General features: G+C 37.4%; 1 protein-coding gene across 1 annotated transcript in view; it reads right to left on the minus strand.

Moving 5' to 3' along the window:
* The window catches only part of HYAL4 (hyaluronidase 4), a 50,967-nt gene that overhangs the window by 22,935 nt on the left and 15,204 nt on the right, over positions 1 to 12,828 (minus strand). The window contains exons 2-3 of the mRNA XM_003921030.4: positions 4,967 to 5,398; positions 2,793 to 2,861 (exon numbers count right to left, since the gene is read on the minus strand). The gene's annotated coding sequence lies outside the window, so the exon portion shown is untranslated. The remainder of the gene's footprint in view (positions 1 to 2,792; positions 2,862 to 4,966; positions 5,399 to 12,828) is intronic.

Here is a 12,828-nt window from a genome sequence, read left to right on the forward strand (position 1 = left end):
TTTTAATTTCCAGATGTGATCCTGAGAGAATTTCCTAATACAATAAGGAAATTTGGAAATGTCCAATCATAGATTCTGGGTTAGACTAAGGACGCAATAAGGTTGTTCTGGAACTCTCATGACAAAGGCAGAGGAATTCCAGCCTAGGATTGTAGCCAGTTCTTTAACCAACCAATATATTATATCAAAGAAATATTACTCCTTAAAGAATGAGATTTGGATTTTTCACATGTATGTGATAAGAGAGAACATGGGATTCATACATTTCAGTATATTATGAACATTAGGCCCATGCTTAGCACTTAGGTAAAGAAACTTCTGTCTGTGAACAAGAAAACTACAGGTTGTTCTTATTAGAAACTCACAGTATCTGTAATTCTGTTATAAGTAGAATGGCGTGTTGGCTCACACCTGTAATCCCAGTACTTTGGGAGGCCGAGGCAGAGGGCCTCTTGAGTCCAAGAGTTTGAGACCAGCTTGAGCAACATGGTGAAACCCCGTCTTTGCAAAAAATTCAAAAAGTTAACCAGGCTGGTGGTGCATGCCTGTGGTTCCACATACTCAGGAGGCTGAAGTGGGAGGTTCACCTGAGCCCAGGAATTCAAGGCTGTAGTGAGCAGTGATCATGCCACTGCACTCCAGCCTGAGTGACAGTGAGACCCTATCTCAACAACAACAACAAAAATCTAAGTGTTACTATTTCAACAAGAGATCTTCTTTCCATCACCAAACTGAACTCTAATTTACAAGCCAGGCTGAAATAAATCATGTGACTAAGCTTTCTTAGATATCACCACAATTGTATTGCATTTATAAAAACAATAAGTATCCCAAGTAACAATGATTCTAATATGTATTACATTGATTGAAGGAATTCCCAAAGTTTGGAAACAAACAAGTCAATTCAGTGTCACTCTAATTCTACCTGATTGGTATGTAACAGGGTTGCATGCTACTATATAAGAGAAAACATATGAGAAATACAGAAAGGAAAGTTTTGTATAAACAGGTGAAATAGAGAGTCAAGTTGTTTGTTTGTTTGCGTGTTTGTGTGTTTGTTTGTTTGTGATAGAGTGTGGCTCCATAGCCCAGACTGGAGTGCAATGGCACAATCTCGGCTCACTGCAAACTCCACTTCCTAGGTTCAAGCAATTCTCCTGCCTCAGCATCCTGAGTAGCAGGAACTACAGGCACGCTCCACCATATCCTGCAGAGAACCAAATATTATGAAGATGATTCAAGTCAGCATGTCTATGAAGGAAGAAAAGTTTTGTCTTATAAGGTTTCTCTTTTGTTTTGTTTATGTACATCGTTTTAAAAAAGAAAACCTGGGCCAATTGCAGTGGCTCACACCTGTAATCCCAGCACTTTGAGAAGCCAAAGTGGGTGAATCACTTGAGGTCAGGAGTTCGAGACCAGCCTAGTCAACATGGTAAAACACTGTGTCTACCAGAAAATAAAAAAATTAGCTGGGCATGGTGGCGCATGCCTGTAATGTCAGCTACTCTGGAGGCTGAGGCAGGAGAATCACTTGAACCCAGGAGACAGAGGTTACAATGAGCTGGGATCACTGCAGTGAGCTGAGATCATTGCAGTGAGCTGAAATCGTGCCACCTCACTCCAGTTTGGGTGACACAGATACCCTGTCTCAAAGAGAGAGAGAGAGAGAGAGAGAGAGAGAGAGAGAGAGAGAGAGAATTGTAGATTATTCAGGTACTGGGGATGTAGAGGCAACCAGTTTTATTAGCTCATTATTTTTCAAATTTTCATTTTATATACATACATATAGTCACATACATAGTCACTAAAGTAAATAGCATTTTCCCCATCATTATTGAATTTCTCAACTTTAAGATTTCTCTTCAATAGGTTGAATGATTCAAGACTTGCCTTTCTTATACTGTTTTGGTACTTGTTTTTTCTTTTCCAGAAAATCTAAATCTATATATCCATATGTACATATACGTATATGTGTATTTATTAATCCTCTTCCCAATTACTAAGATTTTTCTTTTGAAATAACAGATGATTATTATCTCTAAATATTCAGTCTACTCTAACAATATTTGGAAAGAAAATGTAAAACCCAGTTTTACGATCAAAAATTATCCACTTTCTTAGCCCTTTTAAATGTTGTATGCTTCCTAAAATCTGCAATACTTATTCTAACAAATGATCCTCTTATATTGCCCATCACGACAAGTACAACTATAAAATGAGGTATGAAAAACATATTTCATTAAAGATTGTATAAAAGTAAAATGTGTCAAAAAATACACTTATGCCCTAATGGAAAACAATGTTTATAAAGTTAGCTTGAGGAATGTTTCACATCTATTGGTTCAAAAAATATTGAAGCTGTGGCTCTCTCATAAAGTCATGTTCCTATGGCTTGTTTGGAGTTAATTTACTAATCTGCTTCATGGAATACATTTTGGTGCTATCACAAGTTAAGGTTAGTAATGCAATCACAGAAACTATGCACACAAGAAAAATGAAGAAAGCCTTGAGTAGTCATTAAAGTGGGAATTATTTTCAAATGTAGATTTATTATAAATAAAAAGTTAACTGAAATTTAACTCATAACTGTCAGTGACAAATGTGTTTTTTAGGCTGCTAGGTTCATGAAAACAAACTCACATTTCAAAAGGTACTGCATTTGAAAATTAAAGTTAGACTAGAAAAGAAATTGAGTATATCAAGAAATTAATATTAGCTTTTTTCTAACTCCTCAGATTTCTAAAAACAGTTTTAAAAATTTTTACAAACAGGAAAACAAAAGTCTATTTTACCTTTGCTTTTGTTTGCTGCTGGTTCTTTAGTCACCTTGGGCAAATCAGAGGTTGAATGGCAAAGATGTCCTGTCCATGGTTCAGGAAAACATGTTATTACAGGAATGACTCAGTCCTCCAAGTTAAACTGGAGGCTTGCATTAAGTCTCTTTATAACCAAAGTCAGTTATCTTAAAAGCATCTTGGTATACATGACCATTGCTTTCTCAAAATACCCAGTGTAAATTCACTAACTTAAAGATGAAAGAAAAAACTTTGATTGACTCTTTATTTGGAAAATAGGGAAGTAAAGAAAACTGTATATGTAAGATTTCCAGAATAAAAAGAAAAAAGGGGGTTAAGTGCTTTGTGTACTCAAATGTGTATTATTTTTTTAAAAAAATAGATCCTAATGTGCTATTCTTGATAATAATGGAATTGTTGACTCTTAGTAGAGTATTAGGTATCATCCTGAGTAAATACAACATGAATTTACTAGAACTAATGGCTCAAGATGATGAGCTGAGCACACGTATTTGTTTGCTGTGTCATTTTCAGGACATATTTTAGAAAAAAAAGATATAAAGCTGAAAATGAAAAGAGGTAACGTGACTCAAAGACTGAAAACAACTAAAAGTTTATCTCAGAATTTTTTTTAAAGTAGAAAGACAAAAACAAACAAAAATCATTGTAGAAAATTACTATAGGAGATCATGGCAGACAGGAGACAGAACTAGACTGCAGCTCTCACATGGACAGACTGAGCAGTGTGTGGAGATTCACACTGTGAACTTTTGCTCCTTATATAACTACTGCAGAAACTAACCAGGAAAGCTGAGAGACACCACAGACCTCCTGAAGGAAGTAGATTGCTCCTGCAGGACCCAGGAGACACCCCAAATACAGCCCAAGCTGTGGAAGTGGGAAATGGGGATTGCCTGCCCCTGAACACACACCCTCGGTGGGGAACCTGAGGTCTAGATCATGGGAGAAGATTCTGACCTTACCTGGAGCTGAGTCAATTTACAGAGCTAAGTGAAACACAGAGGTAGAGGAAGCAGCAGGAAAAGCCCTGTGGGCTCTCTGGGTTTCCTAGGAAGCTATTTCTGCCTTGTCTCACAGGGGTCCTTGGGGAGGGCTACCAGAGGCATTGGAAAAAGACCACAGGGAGAAGGAAACCTCCAGCTGAACTTTCTAGCAATTCCAATGGAATATGAAGTCTCCCGGCCAGACCTCAGGAAGGGCATGAATCTGGTGTGCAGACTCCACAGGCAGGGAGACACAAAAGCCCAGTTTGCTTTCGCAGCTGGGAGGCTGGTAGCCTAGAGCAAGTTCTCAGCCCTGCTTGACCACTGCTTGGAAACAGATTCAGTGCTGTTTGCGGGGGACATAGTGGGAGTGAGACCAGCCTTTTCTGTTGCATGGGAGCTGGGTGAGGCCTGTGACTGTGGGCTTTCCCCACTCCCCCGACAACCTGCATGACACAGCAGAGGCAACTCTAATCTTCCTGGAAATTTAACTCCACTGGCCCAGGAACCACACCCCTATCCCCCATAGCAGCTGCCGCAAGACCTACCCAAGGAGAGTCCATTCAGACATGCCTACTGCCCCCACCTGATGGTCCTTCCCTACTCACCCTGGCAGCTGAAGACAAAGAGCATAAACTCTTGGGAGTTCTAGGGCCCTGTCCACTCCCCGATCCCCCCTATACTAATATAGCTGATGCTCTCTTCAAAGTGCCACCTCCTGGCAGGAGCCCAATACAAAAATAGTGCATTAAGCAACCAAAACTAAGGACCCTCACAGAGTCCATTTCACCCCCTGCCACTTTTACCAGAGCGGGTGCTGGTATCCATGGCTGAGAGACCTGCAGATGGTTTACATCACAGGACTCTGGCAGACAACCCTCAGTACCAGCCCAAAGCCTAGTAGACCTCTGCTAGGTGGCTAGATCCAGAAGAGAGATAACAATCACAACAGCTCAGCTCTCTGGAAACCACATCCATAGGAAATCGGGCAGAATACTACAGCAAGAAAACATCCCATGAGATTAAAAAAAATTTGTGAATAGCAGCCTTGAGCCCTATACCATCCCTCTGACATAGGCTACCCAAGTGAGAAGGAACCAGAAAAACAATTCTGGTAATATGACAAAACAACTTTTAAACACCCAAAAAAAAATCACAGTAGCTCACCAGCAATGGCTCCAAACCAAGAAGAAATTTCTGATTTTCCTGAAAAAGAATTCCGAAGATCAGTTATTAAGCTAATCAAGGAGGCAACACAGAAAGGTGAAATCCAATTTAAGAAAATTTTTTTAAATGATACAAGAAATGAGGGAAGGAATCATCAGTGAAATAGATAGTATAAATAGCCAGACATCATGGCTCACTCCTGTAATCCTAGCATTTTGGGAGGCTGAGGCAGGCAGATCACTTGAGATCAGGAGTTCAAAATTAGCCCAGCCAATATGGCAAAACCCCATCTCTACTAAAAATGCAAAAATTAGCCAGGCATGGTGGCACACTTTTGTAGTCCCAGCTACTCAGGAGGTTAAGGCAGGATAATCACTTGAAACCATGAGGCAGAGGTTGCAGTGAGTCAAGATCATGCCACTGCACTCCAGCCTTGGTGACAGATTGAGATGGACAGAAAGAAAGAAAGAAAGAAAGAAATAAAGAAAGAAAGAAAGAAAGAAAGAAAGAAAGGAAGGAAGGGAAGGGAAGGGAAAGGAAGGAAGGAAGGAAGGAAGGAAGGAAGGAAGGAAGGAAGGAAGGAAGGAAGGAAGGAAGAAAAACAAACAGCATAGCTAAAATAAAAAGCTATCAAAACTTCAGGAAATAATGGATGCACTTAAGGAAATCCAAACTGTTCTGGAAAGTCTTAGCAATAGAATCAAACAAACAGAAGAACTAACTTCAGAGCTCTAAGACAAGGTTTTCAAATTAACCTAATTCAACACAAAGAAAAAATAATAAGAAAAAAAAGAGAAAAGTCTCCAAGAAGTTTGAGACAATGTTAAATGACCAAATCTAAGAATAATCAGTATTCCTGAGGAAAAAGATTAATCTAAAATCTGAAAAACATATTTGGGGGAAAAATCAAGGAAAACTTCCCCAGCCTTGCTAGAGACCTGGACAGCCGAATATAAGAAGCTCAAGGAACACCTGTGAAGTTAATCACAAAAAGATCATCACCTAGGCACAATATCATCAGGTTATCTAAAGTTAGAGGAAGGAAAGAATCTTAAGAGCTGTGAGACGAAAGCACCAGGTAACCTATAAAGGGAAACCTACAGATTAATAGGAGATTTCTCAGCAGAAACCTTCCAAAAACCTCAGCAGAAGGGATTGTGGCCCTATCTTCAGTCTCCTTAAACAAAACAATTATCAGTCAAGAATTTTGTATCCCACAAAACTAGGCTTCATAAATGAAGGAAAGATAGGCTTTTTCAGACAAACAAATGCTGAGAGAATTCACGACGAACCCAGCACTACATGAACTGTTAAAAGGAGCTCTAAATCTTTTTTTTTGCTTTTGAGATGGAATCTTGCTGTGTTGCCCAGGCTGGAGTGCAATCTTGGCTCACTGTAATCTTGGCCTCCAGGATTCAAGCAATTGTCCTGCCACAGCCCCCTGAAGAGCTAGGATTACAACTGCCTGCCACCACACCTGGCCAATTTTTGTTTTATTAGTAGAGATGGGGTTTTGCCATGTTGGCCAGGCTGGCCTCAAACTCCTGATGTCAAGTGATCTACCCGCCTCAGCCTCCCAAAGTGCTGGGATTACAGGCCACACACGGCCAACAGCTCTAAATCTTGAAACAATTTCTGGAAACACATCAAAACAGAACTTCTTTAAAGCATAAATCTCAGAGGACCTATAATAACACAATAAATAGACTCGTATCTTACATCTCCATACTAATGTTGAATGTAAATGGCCTAAATCCTCCACTTAAAAGACACAGAATTGCAGAATGGATAAGATTACACAAACCAATGATCTGCTTCCTTCAAGAGACTCACCTAACACATAAGGAATCACATAAACTTAAGGTAAAGGGGTGAAAAAAGGCATTCCATGCAAATAGACACCAAAAGTGAGCAGGAGTAATTATCCTTATATCAGACAAAACAAATTTTAAAGCAAAAGCAGTTTTAAAAGACAAAAAAGGACATTATGCAGTGAAAAAAGGTCTTCTCCAACAGGAAAATATTACAATCCTGAATATATATGCACCTAATGCTAGACCTCCAAATTTATAAAATAGTTACTACTAAACCTACTAGATAGGTAGCAACACAATAATAATAATGAGGGACTTCAATACACCACTGACAGCACTAGACAGGTCATCAAGAAGAAAGTCAACAAAGAAGCAGTGGATTTAAACTACACCTTGGAACAAATAGACTTAAAAGATATTTACAAAACATTCACAGACCATGTATTACAACAATGACAGAATATATATTCTATTCCTCAGCACATGGAATTTTCTCCAAGACAGACCATATGATAGGCCATGAAACAAGTCTCAATAAATTTAAGAAACACAACAGAAGAAAAGAAATAACCAAGATCAGAGAGGAACTAAATGAAAATGAAACCAAAAAAATACAAAAGATAAATGAAATAAAAAGCTGCTTCTTTTAAAAGATAAATACAATTGATAGACCATTAGTAAGATTATCACAGAAAAGAGAATCCAAATAAGCTCAATTAGAAACAAAATGGGAGCTATTACAACTGACACCACAGAAATACAAAAGATCATTTCAAGGCTACTATGAACACCTTTACATGCATAAACTAGAATACCTACAGGATATGGACAAATTCCTGGAAAAATAGCCACCCTCCAAGCTGAAATCAGGAAGAATTAGATGGCCTCAACAGACCAATAACAAGCAGAGAGATTGAAATGGTATCAAAATATTACCAACAAAAAAGTTCAGGACCAGACAGATTCACAGCTGAATTCTATCATTCAAAGAAGAATTGGTACCAATCCAATTGACACTATTCCACAAGATAGAGAAAGAGGGAATCCTCCCTAAATCATTCTATGTAGCCAGTATTACCCTAATATCAAAATCAGGAAAGGACATAACCAAAAAAGCAAACTACAGACCAATATTCCTAATCAACATAGATGCAAAAATCCTTAACAAAATACTAGTTAACTGAACCAAACAACATATCAAAAAGATAATTTACCATGATCAAGTAGGTTTCGTACCAGGGATGCAGGGACTGTTTAACATAGGTGAGTCAATAAATGTGATGCACCACACAAAGAGAATTAAAATTGATCATCTCAATAGACACAGAAAAGGCATTTGACAAAAAAAAAATCCATCATTCCTTTATGATTAAAACTCTCAGCAAAATTAGCCTACAAGGGACATACTTCAATGTAATAACAGCTATCTATGACAAACCCATAGCAAACATAATATTGAATGGGTAAAAGTTGAAAGCATTTCCTCTTAGAACTAGAACAAAACAAAGATGCCCAGTCTTTCCACTTCTCTTCAACATAGTACTGGAAGTCCTAGCCAGAGGAATCAGACAGGAGAAAGAAATAACATCCAAATCAGTAAAGAGGAAATTAGTGCTTTCTGAGGAGGTGATTGTAACATAGAAAACCCTAAAGGATCCTCCAAAAAGCTCCTAGAACTGTTAGAAGAATTCAACAAAGTTTCTGGATACAAAATTAATGTACACACATCAGTAGTTCTCCTATATACCAACAGTGACCAAGCTGAGAATCAAAATAAAAAACTCAATTCCTTTTAAGATAGCTGCAAAAAAATTAAAATACCTAGAATATATGTAACTAAAGAGGCGAAAGACTTCTACAAGGAAAATTACAAAACTGTTGAGGCCAGGCGCGGTGGCTCACACCTGTAATCCCAGCACTTTGGGAGGCTGAGGCAGGTGGATCATGAGGTCAAGAGATCGAGACCATCCTGGTCAACATGGTGAAAACCCATCTCTACTAAAAATACAAAAAATTAGCTGGGCATGGTGGCACGTGCCTGTAATCCCAGCTACTCAGGAGGCTGAGGCAGGAGAATTGCCTGAACCCAGGAGGCGGAGGTTGTGGTGAGCCGAGATCGCGCCATTGCACTCCAGCCTGGATAACAAGAGCTAAACTCCACCTCAAAAAAAAAAAAAAAAAACACTACTGAAAGAAATTATAGACAACACAAACAAATGAAAACACATCCCGTGCTCATGGATGGGTAGAACCAATATTATAAAAATGACCATACTGCCAAAAGCAATCTACAAATTCAGTGCAATCCCCATCAAAATACCACCATCACTCTTCACAGAACAAGGAAAAAAAAATACTAAAATTCATATGGAACCAAAGAAGAGCCCACAATAGCCAAAGCAAAACTAAACAAAAAGAACAAATCTGGAGCATCACATTACCTGATTTCAAACTATACTCTAAGACCATAGTCACCAAAACAGCGTAACACTGATATAAAAATAGGCACGTAGGCCAATGGAAAATAATACAGAACTCAGAAATAAGCCCAAATTATTTACAGCCAGATGATCTTTGAAAAAGCAAACAAAAAAATGAAGTGGGGAAAGGATACCCTTTTTCAACAAATGATGCTGGTATTATTGGCAAGCCAAATGTAAGAAAACAAATCTGTATCCTCATCTCTCACATTATACAAAAATCAACTCAAGATGGATCAAGGACTTAAATCTAAGACGTGAAACTATAAAATTCCAGAAGATAACATTGGAAAAATTCTTCTGGACATTGGATTAAGCAAGGACTTCAAGATCAAGAACCCAAAAGCAAATACAATAAAAACAAAAATAAATAGGTGGAGCTTAATTAAACTAAAGAGTTTTTGCTTGGCAAAAGGAATAGTCAGTAGAGTAAACGGACAACCCATAGAGTGGGAGACAATCTTCACAATCTATACATCTGACAAAGGACTAATATCTAGAATCCATAACAAACTCAAAGAAATTACTAAGAAAAAAATAATCCCATCAAAAAGTGGGCTAAGGATATGAATAGAAAATTTGAAACATACATTTTTTGGCCCGGGTATATCTTCTCTTGAAAATTTGAAAATGTATCCTCTTTTGAGAATTTGAAAATATATATTTTTTTGAGAATATGAAAAACTGTTCAATATCACTAATGATGTGGGAAATGCAAATCAAAATCACTGTGTGATATCACCTTACTCTGGCAAGAATGGCCATAATCAAAAAATAAAAAATAAGAGATGTCAGTGTCAATGTGGTAAAAGGGAACACTTCTATACTACTGGTGGGAATGTTAACTAGTACAACAACTATAGAAAGCAGTGTGGAGATTCCTTAAAGAACAAAAGTAAAACTACCATTTGATCTGGCAACTCCAACACCGGAGATCTACACAGAAGGAAAGAAGTCATTGCACATGCATGTTTATAGCAGCACAATTCACAATTGCAAAAATATGGAACCAACCCAAAAGCCCATCAATCTACAAGTGGATAAAGAAATTGTGGTATTTACATATGACGGAAAACTTAGTCATATAAAGGAATTGACCAATGGCATTCATGGCAACCTGCATAGGCTTAGAGACTATTATTCTAAGTGAAATAACTCAGGAATGGAAAACCAAACATTTATGTTCTCATTCATATGTGGAAACTGAACTATGAGGATGCAAAGATATAAGAATAATAAATAGACTTTGGGGACTCAGGGAAAGGGTGGAAAGAGGGTAAGGGATAAAAGACTACAAATCGGGTTCAGTGATTACTGCTTGGGTGATGGGCACACCAAAATTTCATCAATCACCACTAAAGAACTTACTCATGTAATCAAATACCACTGGTTCCCCAAAAACCTTTGGAAATAAAATAATTTTTAAGAAAAAAAAGTTACTCTAGATGTATGAGCTGTTCCCTCCATTAGAAAGAGAAACTCTAATATTTAAAAAATGGAAATGGGTGGAGGGCAAAATATCAGATGACGTAAAGTATTTATTTCAACATAGCAGCACCAGTTTGATTATTTAACTTACCAGAATATGCAGAATGGCAAGCAAGAGAAACATTTGACCCCAAGACATTTAAGTAGAGAGAAAGCTCTTCCTATACAGGTTCAGAGTTTGTATGTTGAACCAAATATAAAAGCAGACCTAAAATGAATATATCTGAATCTTTCCAGTGGGCACAGAAGGGATAGAAAAAGGAAAAGCTGCTCAGCCCAGGAGAGAATCACACTCCTTTTCCATGATAATTTCCTCCTTACTTTAATAATTATGGGGTTTTCTACTAACCTGCCTGTTTTCTAATCATCTATTATAGATGCACTCTTACTTGTCAATATGTCCCAACCACTTTCAGAGTCTACAGGCCATCCTCCCTCTGCAGGCTGGGAAATTCAAGATCCTGGCCCTGGCTTCTGGTGAGGGCTTTCATGCAGCATCATAGCATGGCAGAGAAGGTCAAAGGGGAAGCAGACATGTATAAGGAGGCAAAATGCAAGGGGCATCCTGGCTTTATAACAATCCATAGTCAAGGGAACTCATCCATTCCTATGAGAATTAATCCAGTCTTGCCAGACCAAGAACTCAGTACCACAAGAATTCCACTAAGCCCTTTATGAGGGGTCCACCTCCAAGATCCAAACACCTCCCATTAGGTCTCACCTCCCAACACCACCACATTCAGAATCAAATTTCAACATGAGTTTTTGTGGGGACTGATAAACCATAGCCAAACCATTGCAGGTACAGAACAGACTGGTATTCTAGAAAAAGAGGTGAGCAAATCTGTAAGACAAGACAGAAAAGATAAAAACTTAGAAATGTGAGAGGAAAGCAACACAGGGGTACAGATGTAGAGAAGCCAAGGTCTACCTAATAGTAATTTATAGCTAAACAGTGAAAATGATCAAACTATTTGAAAAAAATCAACAGCAAATTATATTGAGCCAAAAATGAGAATCTAAATTAGAAGGTAAAGTCAGAAGACTTTGTAAAGAATGTCTCCAATATAAAAATAGCCATGACATAAATCTACTAAAGACCAGAAAAATGGACTATAACATATTGCTTCTGAAATAAAGACATACATCCCCTCTGATTCAAAAAATGATGTGTTCGTATAAGACTGGGAAAAATAAACGTCCCATGAAAAAGTTTATGTCTAGGTGAAAAGTGTTGCGTTGTTTTTTTTAAAACAATAATGGGAGGTAGAAAACAAAACTACCCTAAAGAGTAGACAAAATTGTCATTTTTCAGGTAATTCAGGACAGAAATAAGCCCTCTTTGGGTTTCTAACAGGTACTACCTATCGGAAGGTAGATTTTATTTGCTAAAGTGATTTGTGGTATTTATAAGATATTTTGCTTACAGGTATACCCTTTACTAATTTCTCTTGGAAAATTGTCATAGGCATAGGAAGAGTTTAAATTTTGATTTCTTATTTTAGAAAAAAAGTTTGTCTTAGCATAAGACATAACTGATGATACTCATTTTTATAAGACAGTTGACAAAGTATTATAGTCTAGAAGTCCAAAATCATACCAGTTAAAATAAATTACAAAAAAACCTGAATGCTTTTCATGATCTGTTTTTAACTTGAAAGAGTGCTTGTTTTTTTTTTTTTTACAAATTAAAACTTTGAAGATTCCATTACTATAAGTGTGGCAGTTTCTTTGGTTTTAGTTTATTTTACTTGCTATTAAAATTAAGTGAAATAAAATTCAATAATCTTCTTATTTAGAAAAAGTTAAATGATTATCTGTGGTTAATAGAATTGCAGTGTTTCCTAATTTTTTCTATGTATTTAGGTATATTTTCTCTTTTTCTTTCATCTACCTTGAATCTTATTATGTCCTGATTATTTGAAGGCACTGTAAGGTTAAACAGTGGCCTGATATGTATCCTATCTATCTTTGAGGTATTCATTGATTGTTGGACAAAATTGGCTATGCCTCTTATTCTCTTATTTTCTCCATCTTCAAGATGGTAATAATAATATTAATATTGCTTCCTTTATTGGAG

Source organism: Saimiri boliviensis, chromosome 10 (genome assembly GCF_048565385.1).
Source record: "Saimiri boliviensis isolate mSaiBol1 chromosome 10, mSaiBol1.pri, whole genome shotgun sequence".
In the NCBI taxonomy this organism is placed as follows: Eukaryota; Metazoa; Chordata; class Mammalia; order Primates; family Cebidae; genus Saimiri; species Saimiri boliviensis.